Genomic DNA, 12548 nt, shown 5'->3' with positions numbered 1-12548 from the left:
CCAGCTGCTCCACTTCAGGTCCAGCTCCCTGCTTGTGGCCTGGGAAAGCAGCAGAGGATGGCCCAAGGCCTCTGGCCCCTGAACCATGTGGGAGACTAAGAAGAAGCTCCTGTTTTAAGACTGGCCCAAGAGCTTCAGGAAGCTCTCTGACTGTGGTGACCATTTGAGAAGTGAACCAGTGGATGAAGATCTTTCTTTCTCTCTCTCTTTCTTTCCCTCTTTTTCTCCCACCCTGTATAATTATGACTCTAAGCAAAATTAATTTAAAAAAATAATAAAGTAAGTGAAAGAAATGAAAAATATAACTACAATAGAAAGGAATGAAACTGAAAATCAGACTCAAAACTGGGTCTTGGAAGAAAAGTCAATGAAATTGATAAATCTGCAACCAGATTAAGAAGGATAAAAATGAGAAAGGAGGGATGGGGGAGGGGAGGAAGGCATCTGGGGTGTGTGTGTGTGTGAGGGGCGGGGCAGTCAGGCATCACCCTTGTGTGCTGTGCCTCTGGAGATCAGTATGGCTTTGGATGCACAGCAGCAGCACAGCTGGGAAGTGGCTCAGGGCTCCAACCAGAGTCCTGTCCAGATCCCCATGACCCTACAGGTAAGTACAGACATCCCCCCCAAGACAGACACCCTGGGAGAATCTGCTCTGCCAGGTGCCAAGGGGGCTGCCCAGCCTGACAATGCTGGGAAATTCTGTCTGCTGCACACCCAGCAAACCCTCTGTACAGGAGAAGAGGGAGGTGCTGAAGGACGGGCAGGGAGAACTAGGCCCCCTCCTTGGAAGTGTCCACTGAGAACAGGCCGGACGCCCGCTGGCAGCCTTCAATCCCAGCTCTCTCACTTGGCTGTCCTCGGTCGGTCGGTATGGCTGGGCTGTCTTCACATGGCCTCTGGGGAGGGCCCATCCGCCTGTTCTCTCAGACGTCCTACCCTAGAAAACCTTCCGGCTTGCTCACCGCTACCTTGTTTCAAGCCTGCGTTCTTTCTTGTGTAAAGACAAGAACCTATTTCACTGCTGACATATGGATTAGATTAGTCAGTTTTGTGTAATGTCAATATTTTCTCCAAAATGAGCTATAAAATAATGCAACAGGGCCAGGCGCATAGCCCAGCAGCTAAAGTCCTCGCCTTGTATGGACCAGGATCCCATATGGGTGCCAGTTCATCTCCCGGCAGTCCCACTCCCATCCAGCTCCCTGCATGTGGCCTGGGAAAGCAGTCGAGGACAGCCCAAAGCCTTGAGAGCGTGCACCCACACAGGAGACCTGGAGGAGGCTCCCTCCTCGCTTCGGATCAGCTCAACTCCAACCATCGCAGCCACTTGGGAAGTGGACAGAAGATCTTCCTCTCTGTCTCTCCTCCCCTCTATATATCTGACTTCCCAATAAAAACATAACAATGCAACATACTTTTCAAAAATGCTTATTTATTTTTATTTATTTAGAAAGCAGAGAGAGGGAAGGAGAGAGAGAGAGAGCAAACCATCTACTGGTTCACTCCACAATGACGACAACTGGCATTGGGGTAAACCGAAGTCAGGAGCCAGGAACTCCACCCAGGCTCCCAGGTGGGTGGTAGGGACCCAAGTACTTGACCTGCTGCCTCCCAGGGTGCACACTGGCTTAGGAAACTGAGGCAGGAGTCAATGCCAGGATTCCCAAGCAGCAGCTTAATCCACTGCACCGTAACGCCCACCCCAAATAACACAATCTTTCTCAAAATATGACAAGGCTCTTGTGGTGAAACTGGCCATGTTAGCAGAGACGTTGTGGGCAGAGGCCTTCCTATGAAAGAGAAGGATTTGAGATGTGAGATAGAGAATAGCTACGAGCAAAATAGCAGATGCGCATGTTCAGATGACTGAGGTGTGTGCCCAATCTACTTCATTCCTGTACCAAGTTAGGCCCAGCTATTGGACGTGGACGGTACACCAGAGAGTGGACAGACACAGGAAACAGTGCGCTCACCAGAGGGCCCCCACCCGGGGAAGGGGGGCTCCAGCGTCCCTGATGTACTCTTAGCCTTGGTAAACTAACTACAGGGGAAAAGCGCTGAGAAGGGGGGATTGGTTAAACAGGGACTCCTCTGATGTGACAAAGGCTGGGCACCCTGCAGTCTGTCACAAATTCCTCTTATCTGGGCTCTTTTGTTTGGTCACCTCCCAGTCAACTTTTGTTAATTAAAAGCTGAAAAGCAGAGCAAGATGCATTTTCTCCCACAATGCATAGTACCAAGTGCACTGTGAGTTACCAAGGTTAGAAAGGAATAAAGGTGCTGGTGGCCGGCACTGCCACCTGCAATGCCAGGGTCCTGGCTACTCCACTTCCAATCCAGCTCTTTGCTAATATACCTGGAAAAGCAGTGAAAGATGCCCAAGTGTTTTCTCTGTCACTTTGCTATCCAAACACATAAATTGGTGGTGGTGGTTGGTGGTGTACTACTGTGGTTAAGCCTCTGCCTGCAGTGCCAGCATCCTATATGATCTGGGCACCAGTTCCAATCCCAGCTGCTCCACTTCTGACCCAACTCCCTGTAATGTACCTGGGAAAGCAGTAAAAGATGGCCCTAGTGCTTGAGCCCCTGAACCCAGGTGGGAGACCTGAATAAAGCTCCTGACTTCCAATGGCCTAGCTCTGGCCATTACAGCCATTTGGGGAATGAACCAGTGGGTGGAAGATTTCTCCCTCCCTCTCTGCCTCTCTTTGTAACTCTGCCTGTCATATTAATAAAATCAAATAAAAATCTTAAAACAAAACAAAAATGGCTCAGCACAGTAGCCTAGCAGCTAAAGTCCTGGTCTTACATACACTGGGATCCCATATGGTTACTGATTCTAATCCCGGTGGTCCCACTTTCCATCCAGCTCCCTGACTGTGGCCTGGAAAAGCAATGGAGGACGGCCCAAAGTCTTGGGACCCTGCACCCGTGTGGGAGACCTGGAAGAGCTCCTGGCTCCTAACTTCAGATCAGCTCATCTCTGGCCATTGCAGCCACTTGGAGAGTGAACCAGCAGACAGAAGATCTTTCTCTTTGTCTCTCCTCTCTGTGTATCTGCCTTTTCAATGAAGATAAATAAATCTTAAAAACAAAAACAAACAACCATGAGAAGAGGAAAGGAAGTACAACAAGGTTATGCATTCAGCCTGGGGTTCACTGGGCGTGGGGTCTACTTCTTCCTACCCCTTTCTCCTTCCTAACCCTCTTCCAAAGAGAGCATTTCCTAGGGGTGAAAACCCTGGGAGGTTTAGTTGCTATATGTTATCTGCTTGCATGGCTTACCAGGCGCCAGGCGGAGGATCCTCGTTAGGAACCCCCTATCAAGTTAGGGGGAGGCTACCGGACTTTGTGCTGGAAAGCTCCTGCTGCTTTCCAAGGGGCTCCATTCCTTTCCCAAGCACTTTGCTTTCCTTCCGTCCCCTTCTCACACATTGGCTAATCTTAATCTTCCTACCTCAAAACAAGACTGTAATAAGCTTTAAAGGAAACAGTCAAGTCTTCAAAAAACACAAAGTTAGAGAATTTCAAGACCTTCCACCTAGGATAGTGACACAGGACACACAGGGCAGAACTAAACAAGGAAGGCGCCAGCGGCGCAGACCCACACCTGCTGGCCAGTTGTTTTCAACCAAAAAGTCCGTGCAACAGAAAAGCAATTGCAAAATGGAACTTCCTTATACAAATCATAACATAATAAGTTGAAATGATTCATAGAAAGGGTGTATGTATATAAATACAAAAATAATAGCATGGAGGGCCCGGTGGCGTGGCCTAGCGGCTAAAGTCCTCGCCTTGAATGCATGTGTCAGCATCCCATATGGGCGCCGGTTCTAGTCCCAGCAGCTCCACTTCCCATCCAGCTCCCTGCTTGTGGCCTGGAAAAGCAGTTGAGGACGGCCCAATGCTTTGGGACCCTGCACCCGCGTGGGAGACCTGGAAGAAGTTCCAGGTTCCCGGCTTTGGATCGGCGCAGCACCGGCTGTTGTGGTCACTTGGGGAGTGAATCATCGGACAGAAGATCTTCCTCTCTGTCTCTCCTCCTCTCTGTATATCTGACTTTGCAATAAAAATAAATAAATCTTTAAAAAAAATAGCATGGAGCCTGGCATGGTGGCCTGTCGCCTAAAGTTCTCGCCTTGCATGCGCCAGCATCCCATATGGACGCTGATTCTAATTCTGGCAGCCTTGCTTCCATCCAGCTCCCTGCTTGTGGCCTGGGAAAGCAGCCAAGGATGGCCCAAAGCCTTGGGACCCTGCACCCATGTGTGGGAGACGTGGAGGAAGTTCCTGGCTCCTGGCTTCAGATCAGCTCATCTGGCCGTTGCAGTCACTTGGGGAGTGAATCATCGGACGGAAGATCTTTCTCTCTGTCTCTCCTCCTTTCTGTATATCTGCCTTTCCAATAAAAATAAATAAATCTTAAAAAAATAATCCCAATAGCATTTACAGAAAAATGTCAGAAAATCTTGTGACCTTAAATCTGGCAAAGATCTTTTTCCTTTTTGGAAATCTTAGATAAGGCACACACAGAAAGTCCAGGTAGGCATCTGGCCCAGCAGTTAGGACACGGCTTCAGACACCTGCGTGAGTGCTTGGGTCTGTGTCCAAGTCTTGCTCCAGATTCCAGCTTCCTGCTCATGCGGACCCTGGGAGGCAGCAGGTAGTCCAAGTAGTAGCATTCCTACCACTCGTGTGAGAGACTTTGCATTCCTGGCTCCTGGCTCCTGTCTGGTCTAGTTTTGGATGTTGTAGTTGGGAATATTGGTGGGTAAGAGTGTTATTTCTTGGGCCTGGTGCAGTAGCATAGTGGCTAAAGTCCTTGTCTTACACACACTGGGATCCCATATGGGCACCAGTTCGTGTCCTGGTCATTTTGCTTCCCTTCCAACTCCCTGTTTGTAGCCTGGGAAAGCAGTTGAGGACGGCCCAAAGCCTTGGGACCCTGTACCCACACGGGAGATCTGGAAGAAGTTCCTGGCTCCTTGCTTTGGATCGGCTCGGCTTCGGCTGTTGTTGCCACTTGGGGAGTGAATCAGCAGATCTTCCTCTCTGTCTCTCCTCTACGCATATGTGTCTTTCTAATAAAAATAAACAAATCTTTAAAAAAACCTGAAAAACTATTCATTAAAAAACATCAAATTCCTGTTTATTCAAAGACAATTAAAAAACAATAATAAGCCAGTGTTGCTGAGCTTCCGAGGCCGTGAGCGAGATGCCGGTAGCCGTGGGTCCCCATGGACAGTCCCACCCGGCTGCTTCAACCGCGTCAAGATGGGCTTTGTGATGGGTTGCGCCGTGGGCGTGGCGGCCAGGGCGCTCTTGGCACCTTTTTCTGCCTGAGGATCGGAATGCGGGGTTGTGAGCTGATGGGTGGCATTGGGAAGACCATGATGCAGAGTGGTGGCACCTTTGGGACCGTTATGGCCATTGGCATGGGAATCCGCTGCTGAGCCTGGCAGTGGCTCCCCAGAACACAGATGCTTCCCCATCTTCCCCAGTGTTGTGTCTAACAAATTCATTTTTGAGTAGCCAAAAAAAAAAAAAAAAAGACTAACAAAAGATATCAATTGTTATAAAAGACTCCCCCCCAAATAATTGGAGAAATCACTACAAAACTCCCCTCTTCCCCACCCACAAGCCAATCCCTGCTGGGGCAGCATTTGCTCAGGGCGCGGAAGGAGGGAGGGTGCAGGGGCTGAGCCCTACAGTGGGACCTGGGCTTGAGCAGGGCAGAATGGGCTCTTGGGTGGGCAGCTAATGGGCAGGGGCTGGGGGCCGGCAGGGAAGTGGGCTCTGATCTCTTGGAGTTCTTTGGCTGGACAGCTTTGGGTGAAGGCCTGTCAGCTCTCACAACAGAGGCTGGTGCTGCAACATTGTGATGGGGTGTCGGGGGATGTCACGTTGGGCCACCATTTGTTCCACACCCCATTCTTTTTTTTAAGATTTATTTATTTTTATTGGAAAGTCAGATTTACAGAGAGAAGGAGAGAAAGACAGAAAGATCTTGCATCTGCTGAGCTGAGCTGATCTGAAGCCAGGAGCTTCTTCCCACGCAGGCACTTGGTCCCAAAGCTTTGGGCCGTCTTCTACTGCTTTCCCAGGCCACAGACAGGGGGCTGGATGGGAAGTAGGGCAGCTGGGATACAGGAGGACTTTAGCCACTTGGCTACCATTTTTTTTAAAGATTTATTTATTTTATTACAAAGTCAGATATACAGAGAGGAGGAAAGACAGAGAGGAAGATCCTCCATCCAATGATCCACTCTCCAAGTGAGTGCAATGGCCGGTGCTGTGCCGACCTGAAGCCGGGAACCAGGAACCTCCACCGGGTCTCCCACGCGGGTGCAGGGTCCCAAAGCCTTGGGCTGTCCTTAACTGCTTTCCCAGACCACAAGTAGGGAGCTGGATGGGAAGTGGAGCTGCTGGGACTAGAACCGGTGCCCATATGGGATGCTGACACATGCAAAGCAAGGACCTTAGCCACCAGGCCATGCCGCCAGGCTCTTTATTTATTTATTTTTTAAAAGAAAGGAGTAGAGTCAGAGGAATTACAAGCTAAGGGAAAGAGATTAGGGCCTGATAAAGTCAACATAAAAGGCTGGGGATGGGGCCTGGACTGCAAGATAAGGACCTTTTATCTTTTATCACCAAAGAATAGATACAGGTACAGCAAATAAACTCAAGAGAACCTCCTCATAATCTGTCCTTCTAAGAATGTGGGCAGGAGCCACCACATACCGCTGGTAGGAGCAACTGGAAAAGACTGAGAAGGACTAGCAGCTGGGCTGTTCAGGAGCCCATGGTGAAGACAGCAGCCCAGAGTGGAGTGCTTGACTCCAGCTCCCTGCTGGTGGCCTGGCAAAGCAGTAGAGGACGGCCCGGAGCATTGGGACCCTGTACCCACGTGGGAGACCCGAAGGCAGTGTCTAGGTTCTGGCTTCAGTTCAGCCCAGCTCCAACCATTGTGGCCATTTGGGGGGGTGAACCAGCAGATGGAAGATAACTCCCTCCGCCCTTTGTCTGTCTCTCCTTCTCTCTGTAACTCCACCTTTTTAATGAAAATAAAGTGAATATTGGATATATTATATTATATTATATTATATTATATATTGTAGGAGGACATTGTGACCCGAAAAGGTCAGTGAGCACAGGACTACAGTTGGTTGGATAATATTTGGAGGAGAATAACCAAATGGCTACCTTTTGTATACCTTATTGGATATCATCTGCATATGTATATGAAAACACCTGGTGGAATATACAAGACAAAAGGAGTTCCAAACAAGCATTAATGGTTTTGTTGATAAGCTCAGCACTTCCTCCCTTATCCTATATGACCCTCAGAGTATAAAGTCTGATGCTACTAATAAACCTCGGCTTTTGACCATCAGTCAGGGGTCCACGCGTGTTATTATCGGCTCCGTGCACCAAGTCCATCGCTGCGGGACAGCGACAATATATTATATGTAAAAGGATTGGCAATGTCAAATGCTGACATAGAGGCAGAGTAATTAGATGTCTCACATACTAATCGTCATAAAATGAAGCAGTTATATAACTCAAAAACAACCTGAAGTTACTCATAAAGTGAAACACACACTTATACAACTCAGTAAACACACTCCTGATCTCTATATATAAAAAAAATGAGATTGTGTAACCACTGACAGATTTCTCTTTAAAAAGCCTTGACAGTAATACCATGATAAAAGGGCCCAGCGGCGTGGCCTAGCGGCTAAAGTCCTCACCTTGAAAGCCCCGGGATCCCATATGGGCGCCGGCAGCTCCACTTCCCATCCAGCTCCCTGCCTGTGGCCTGGGAAAGCAGTCGAGGACGGCCCGAAGCATTGGGAGCCTGCACCCGCGTGGGAGACCCGGAAGAGGTTCCAGGTTCCCGGCATCGGATCGGCACGCACCTACGGTTGCGGCTCACTTGGGGAGTGAATCATCGGACGGAAGATCTTCCTCTCTGTCTCTCCTCCTCTCTATATATCTGACTGTAATAAAATAAATAAATCTTAAAAAAAAAAGAACGTGAGAAAGAAAAGAAGACAAACTGCTTTTATCATGGTATTTTTTTTAAAGGTTTATTTAAGATTTATTTATTTTATTACAGTCAGATATATAGAGAGGAGGAGAGACAGAGAGGAAGATCTTCCGTCCGATGATTCACTCCCCAAGTGAGCCGCAACCGTAGGTGCGTGCCGATCCGATGCCGGGAACCTGGAACCTCTTCCGGGTCTCCCACGCGGGTGCAGGCTCCCAATGCTTCGGGCCGTCCTCGACTGCTTTCCCAGGCCACAGGCTGCCGGGCCCTGGAGTTGCTTCTCTTGGTCAGCCCCGCTGGTGTACGGGCTCAGGCACCTCTGGGGGACGTGCGGGGCAATCCTGTAAGCCCAGCACCCATGGGGCTGTGAGGTCCTATTGTCCTATGCTGAGCAGACCCAGAAAGCCTCACCCACAGTTTCCTAGAGAGAGGAGGGGAGGCGAACTTGGACCCTAGTCTGGACACAGGCTGGGTGCTTGGTTCTCGCCTGCTCTGCCGGGTGAGCTCTTAGCAGACTGGGTGCTTGGGTCTTTGCTGAGATGACCGCCCACTCAGTCAGGTGCACTTTTGCTCATTAAGCCTTGTTGCCTCAATGACCGCCACTCTCCACTGAGGCCTAACCCCCAAACCTGTTGAAAGTGGCTGCTGGAATGGCTATTGCTGAGGGAAGCGTGTGCCTGGGACATTTGGATGCACTAACGCTGCCCTGTAGACTTCTCCAGGAAGTTTTCCTGCATGCTCCACCCACTTATCAGGGACCATGTACTGCTCTGCACCCCCTCCCACCTTTTTTTTTTTAAGCAGAGAAACAAAGGGATCTCCCACCCACAGGTTCACTCCGCAAATGTCCACATCAGCAGGGCTGGGCCAGTCTGGAACCAAAGCCCTCGTACTTGAAGTTCACGGCTCCTACTTGAGTGGCAGGGACCCAAGCTCTTAAACCATCACCTGCTGCCTTCCAAGGTGCACATTAGCAGGAAGTTGGATCAGAAGTACATGTTTAATTTGCTTAATGGTTATCCAGAGCTGCATGGACTTAATTATTTTATGAGGACTCTCAAGTCCACGTCTCTAGTCTACAATTCTCTATTTCGGTCCTGGAGCTGTCCACACCCCTGCTTTGGTTGGCTAGCACAGCCTTCGAGTCAGAGCTGGCTCACATTCTGTTTCTGACACTTTCTAGCTGTGGGGTTTCGAGCAGTTTCTGACTTCACAGAAGTCTCAGTTTGCTTCTAAGTGAAATGACACTTGCATTGTAGGTTAAGCAAGATGCTCTGCATGAGCCATAGCCAGTGCAGAGCTCAACTCCGAGTAAAATTTCAATCACGGGTGGCTGTCCTTGCCACAGCCCTGGTGACCCTTTCCTCACCCATCACATAAGCCTGGCCACTAAACTCCGCATTACTGTTTTTCTTTAACCTGACCTTTCCTCTCAGTTCTCAGGGGTTCTTTCCAGGCCCTCGTGCTACTGAATTGTGCTAAATCATTCTTTTGGGTGTCTATTGCCCTGAGTCTGATCCACCCTCACAGTTATCTGTATAGCTGTCATTTTCAACCTTTCTCTCTAACATACAGGAGACAGCGCTCTTACAGAATCAGTGATGGTCTATGGGGGGTCCCAAGCCCCTTCTCAGTCCTCCCCACCTCCCAGCAGCACCGTGAAACCCCTGGCAGGGGCAGGGAATGTCCAGCCCAAAGGTCATAGGAGGTCAACGAAAGCATTGGGTCTGATCCTGCCAAGGCAACAGCAGAGAATTCAAAATACAATGCAGGTGTTACCGGCTAAATTTCAAGTTGCTATGTTGTATGGTACACATATGATGCTATAAATATACAAATGGGCCTTGGCAGAACAATGGTCTCCACCCCTGTGGGCTCTGAGAGACCCGTTTATGAGTGGCCCTATTGCTGTCAGGAAATGTTTCTGAACATGCAAACCTGATTCCTCAGGGTTGCTACACCCAGAGGCTCCTAATCCAGGTGGTGCTCTGCTTGGTCATTCTCTACCTTATCACCTTGTCAGCAGTTTTTAAAAAGCAAGACCCAGACTGTGTGGGACCCAATTCCCCGTGGCAGCCAAGGTAAAGTCCTTTGTGATGAGGTCTTGTGTCCCCCGCCCAAGAGGCACCAACCCTGTCACCCCTGCCAGACCCTGACTTGGCACTCAGCTGCCTGTGCCTTCTGACTTGGCCCCACTTACGCTCAGTGAAACCCTGCACCACAAGGACTGGACAGCAAGCACCACAACTCCATCAGCCCATCGTCCAGACTGGCACTTAGAGACAAAGTGAGGGGGAGCCAGCATCTCTTCCCCGGGCCAGTGGGTTAAGCTGCCACTCCCAGCTCCAGCATCCCAAATCAGAGTCCCAGCTCCTCCATTTCTCACCCAGCCCCCTGTTAATGCCCCTAGGGGAAGAGGGAGCAGAGAGCCCAACTGCTTGAACTTCTGCCACCCAGGTAGTTCCTGGCTCATGGCTTCTGCCTGATTGAGACCATTTGGGGAGTGAACCAGCAAATGGAAGATCTTTTGTTCTCACTTCCCTCTCTGTCACTCTGGCTTTCAAACTAAAGAATAACAAAAGTCTTAAAACAGCAACTGTAACAATAAACTAAACATTTGTTAGGAACATAAAGTCTCTCTACTTATTCAGATTTTCTTATCAGTTCCTTATCATTCTTGTACAGGTGCTGGTGGGCACCTCCCCGGGAAGTAGTTCTCATCCTCTAAGTTCAGCACAGACACAATGCACTTACTGAGGTCCTTCTAGGTTTTCCCTGATTCTGTTTCTTCATTTCCTGAAACTGTAACCCAGACTGTCCCAATAGGTACCTCCCTGATAAGACTGTGGCTGCACTGCGGATGGTCTCTGTGCCCCAGGTGGCCAGCACCATGCCTGGCCCAGGAGCTTGGGTGGCCTGGGAAAGCTGTCGAGGACAGCCCAAAGCCTTGAGACCCTGCATCTGCATGGTAGACCCGGAAGAAGCTCCTGGCTTCGGATTGGCTCAGCTCCAGCCACTGCGATCATTTGAAGAGTGAACAAATGGATGGAAGATCTTTCTGTCTCTCCTTCTCTCTGTAAATCTGACTTTCCAATGAAAATAAATAAACCTTAAAAACAACAACAACAAAAAAAGATAGAAATCAGTTTGTGGGGTGTATCAGGTAGGCCTTCTCTGGCCTTCTACCTGTCTCAGGTGCTTCCTGAGCTCCGTTTTAGTGACCGTAACTTTGATCTTCCACATTCCTCTCTTCCATTACTGCCATCTGAGTGCTTGCCACACAGAGGCTGCCTTGGCGGCGAGGGGCCGTCTCCTTCCCAGCCTGGAGGGGCCGGCACCTGAGTTCTGTTTCAGAGCATGCAGCCCTGAACTTGTCCTATTGAGAGAAAAACAGCTGTTTTGGCAGCTGTTCCTGCCAAAACTGTAAAGCAGTGGAGAACAAGCTGGGTTGGTGGGCTTCAAACACACAAACCCAGGGGCTGGTGTTGTGGTACAGTAAGTTAAGCTGCTGCCTGTGATATCAATCTCCCACAGTAGCACCAGTTTGAGTTCCAGCTGTCCACTTTTTTTTTTTTTAAAGAAAGGCAAATATAGAGAGGAGGAGAGACAGAGAGCAAGATCTTCCATCCGATGGTTCACTCCCCAGGTGAGCTGCAACCACTGGAGCTGAGCCGATCCGAAGCCAGGAGCCAGGAACTTCCTCCAGGTCTCCCACACGGGTGCAGGGTCCCTAGGCTTAGGGCTGTCCTCAACTGCCTTCCCAGGCCACAAGCAGGGAGCTGGATGGGAAGTGGAGCCGCCGGGATTAGAACCGGTGCCCATATGGGATCCCGGTACTTGTTAGGCAAGGACTTTAGCTACCACGCAGGGCCCCCAGTTGTCTACTTTTGATACAGCTCTTTTAATGGGCCTAGGAAGACAGCTGATGATGGTCCGTGTGTTTAGTCTCCTACACCCACATGGGAGACTCAGATGAAGCTCCTGGCTTCTGGGTTTGGCCTGGCCTTATCTGGGCCATTGAAGCCATTTGTGAAACGAACCAGAGGATGGATAATGTCTCTGTCTCTTTCCCTTTATATGTAACTGCCTTTCAAATAAATACATAAATATTAAAAATGTATCATAATGATAAATGATTCTTTTTAAAAGATTTGACAGACAGAAGAGAAGAAAAAGAGAAAGAGAGATCTTATGTCCATTGGTTTATTCCCCAAATGGCTACAGCAGCCAGGACTGAGTTAGGCACAGCCAGGAGCCTGGAACTCCGACCCACTCTCCTACATGGCACTCAAACACACTGGGACCACACTCCCACGTCCATTTCTAGTGGCATTATTCCATCTGCCTCTACCTGACCTTTTTTTTGCCCTTTTCCAGGGGAGTAACTAGAGGCAGCTGATAGCTGCTCCTCCTCCCAGTTAGACCCAAGCAGCCCTGGGTGCCCTGGTGGCTGAGCTGTTTCCTCTCCAGGTCCTCAGCACAGTGCCTGCTTATGAGG

The 12548-nt window shown here is 49.6% G+C and overlaps 1 pseudogene; it reads left to right on the top strand.

Annotated features, from left to right (window-relative positions):
• Positions 1-5215: 5215 nt before the first annotated feature.
• Positions 5216-5484, top strand: LOC118759673 (reactive oxygen species modulator 1-like; annotated as a pseudogene).
• The last annotated feature ends 7064 nt before the right edge of the window (positions 5485-12548 follow it).

The sequence above is a fragment of the Ochotona princeps genome, chromosome 17, assembly GCF_030435755.1.
Source record: "Ochotona princeps isolate mOchPri1 chromosome 17, mOchPri1.hap1, whole genome shotgun sequence".
NCBI lineage: Eukaryota > Metazoa > Chordata > Mammalia > Lagomorpha > Ochotonidae > Ochotona > Ochotona princeps.
This window is presented reverse-complemented; position numbering and strand designations above follow the sequence as displayed.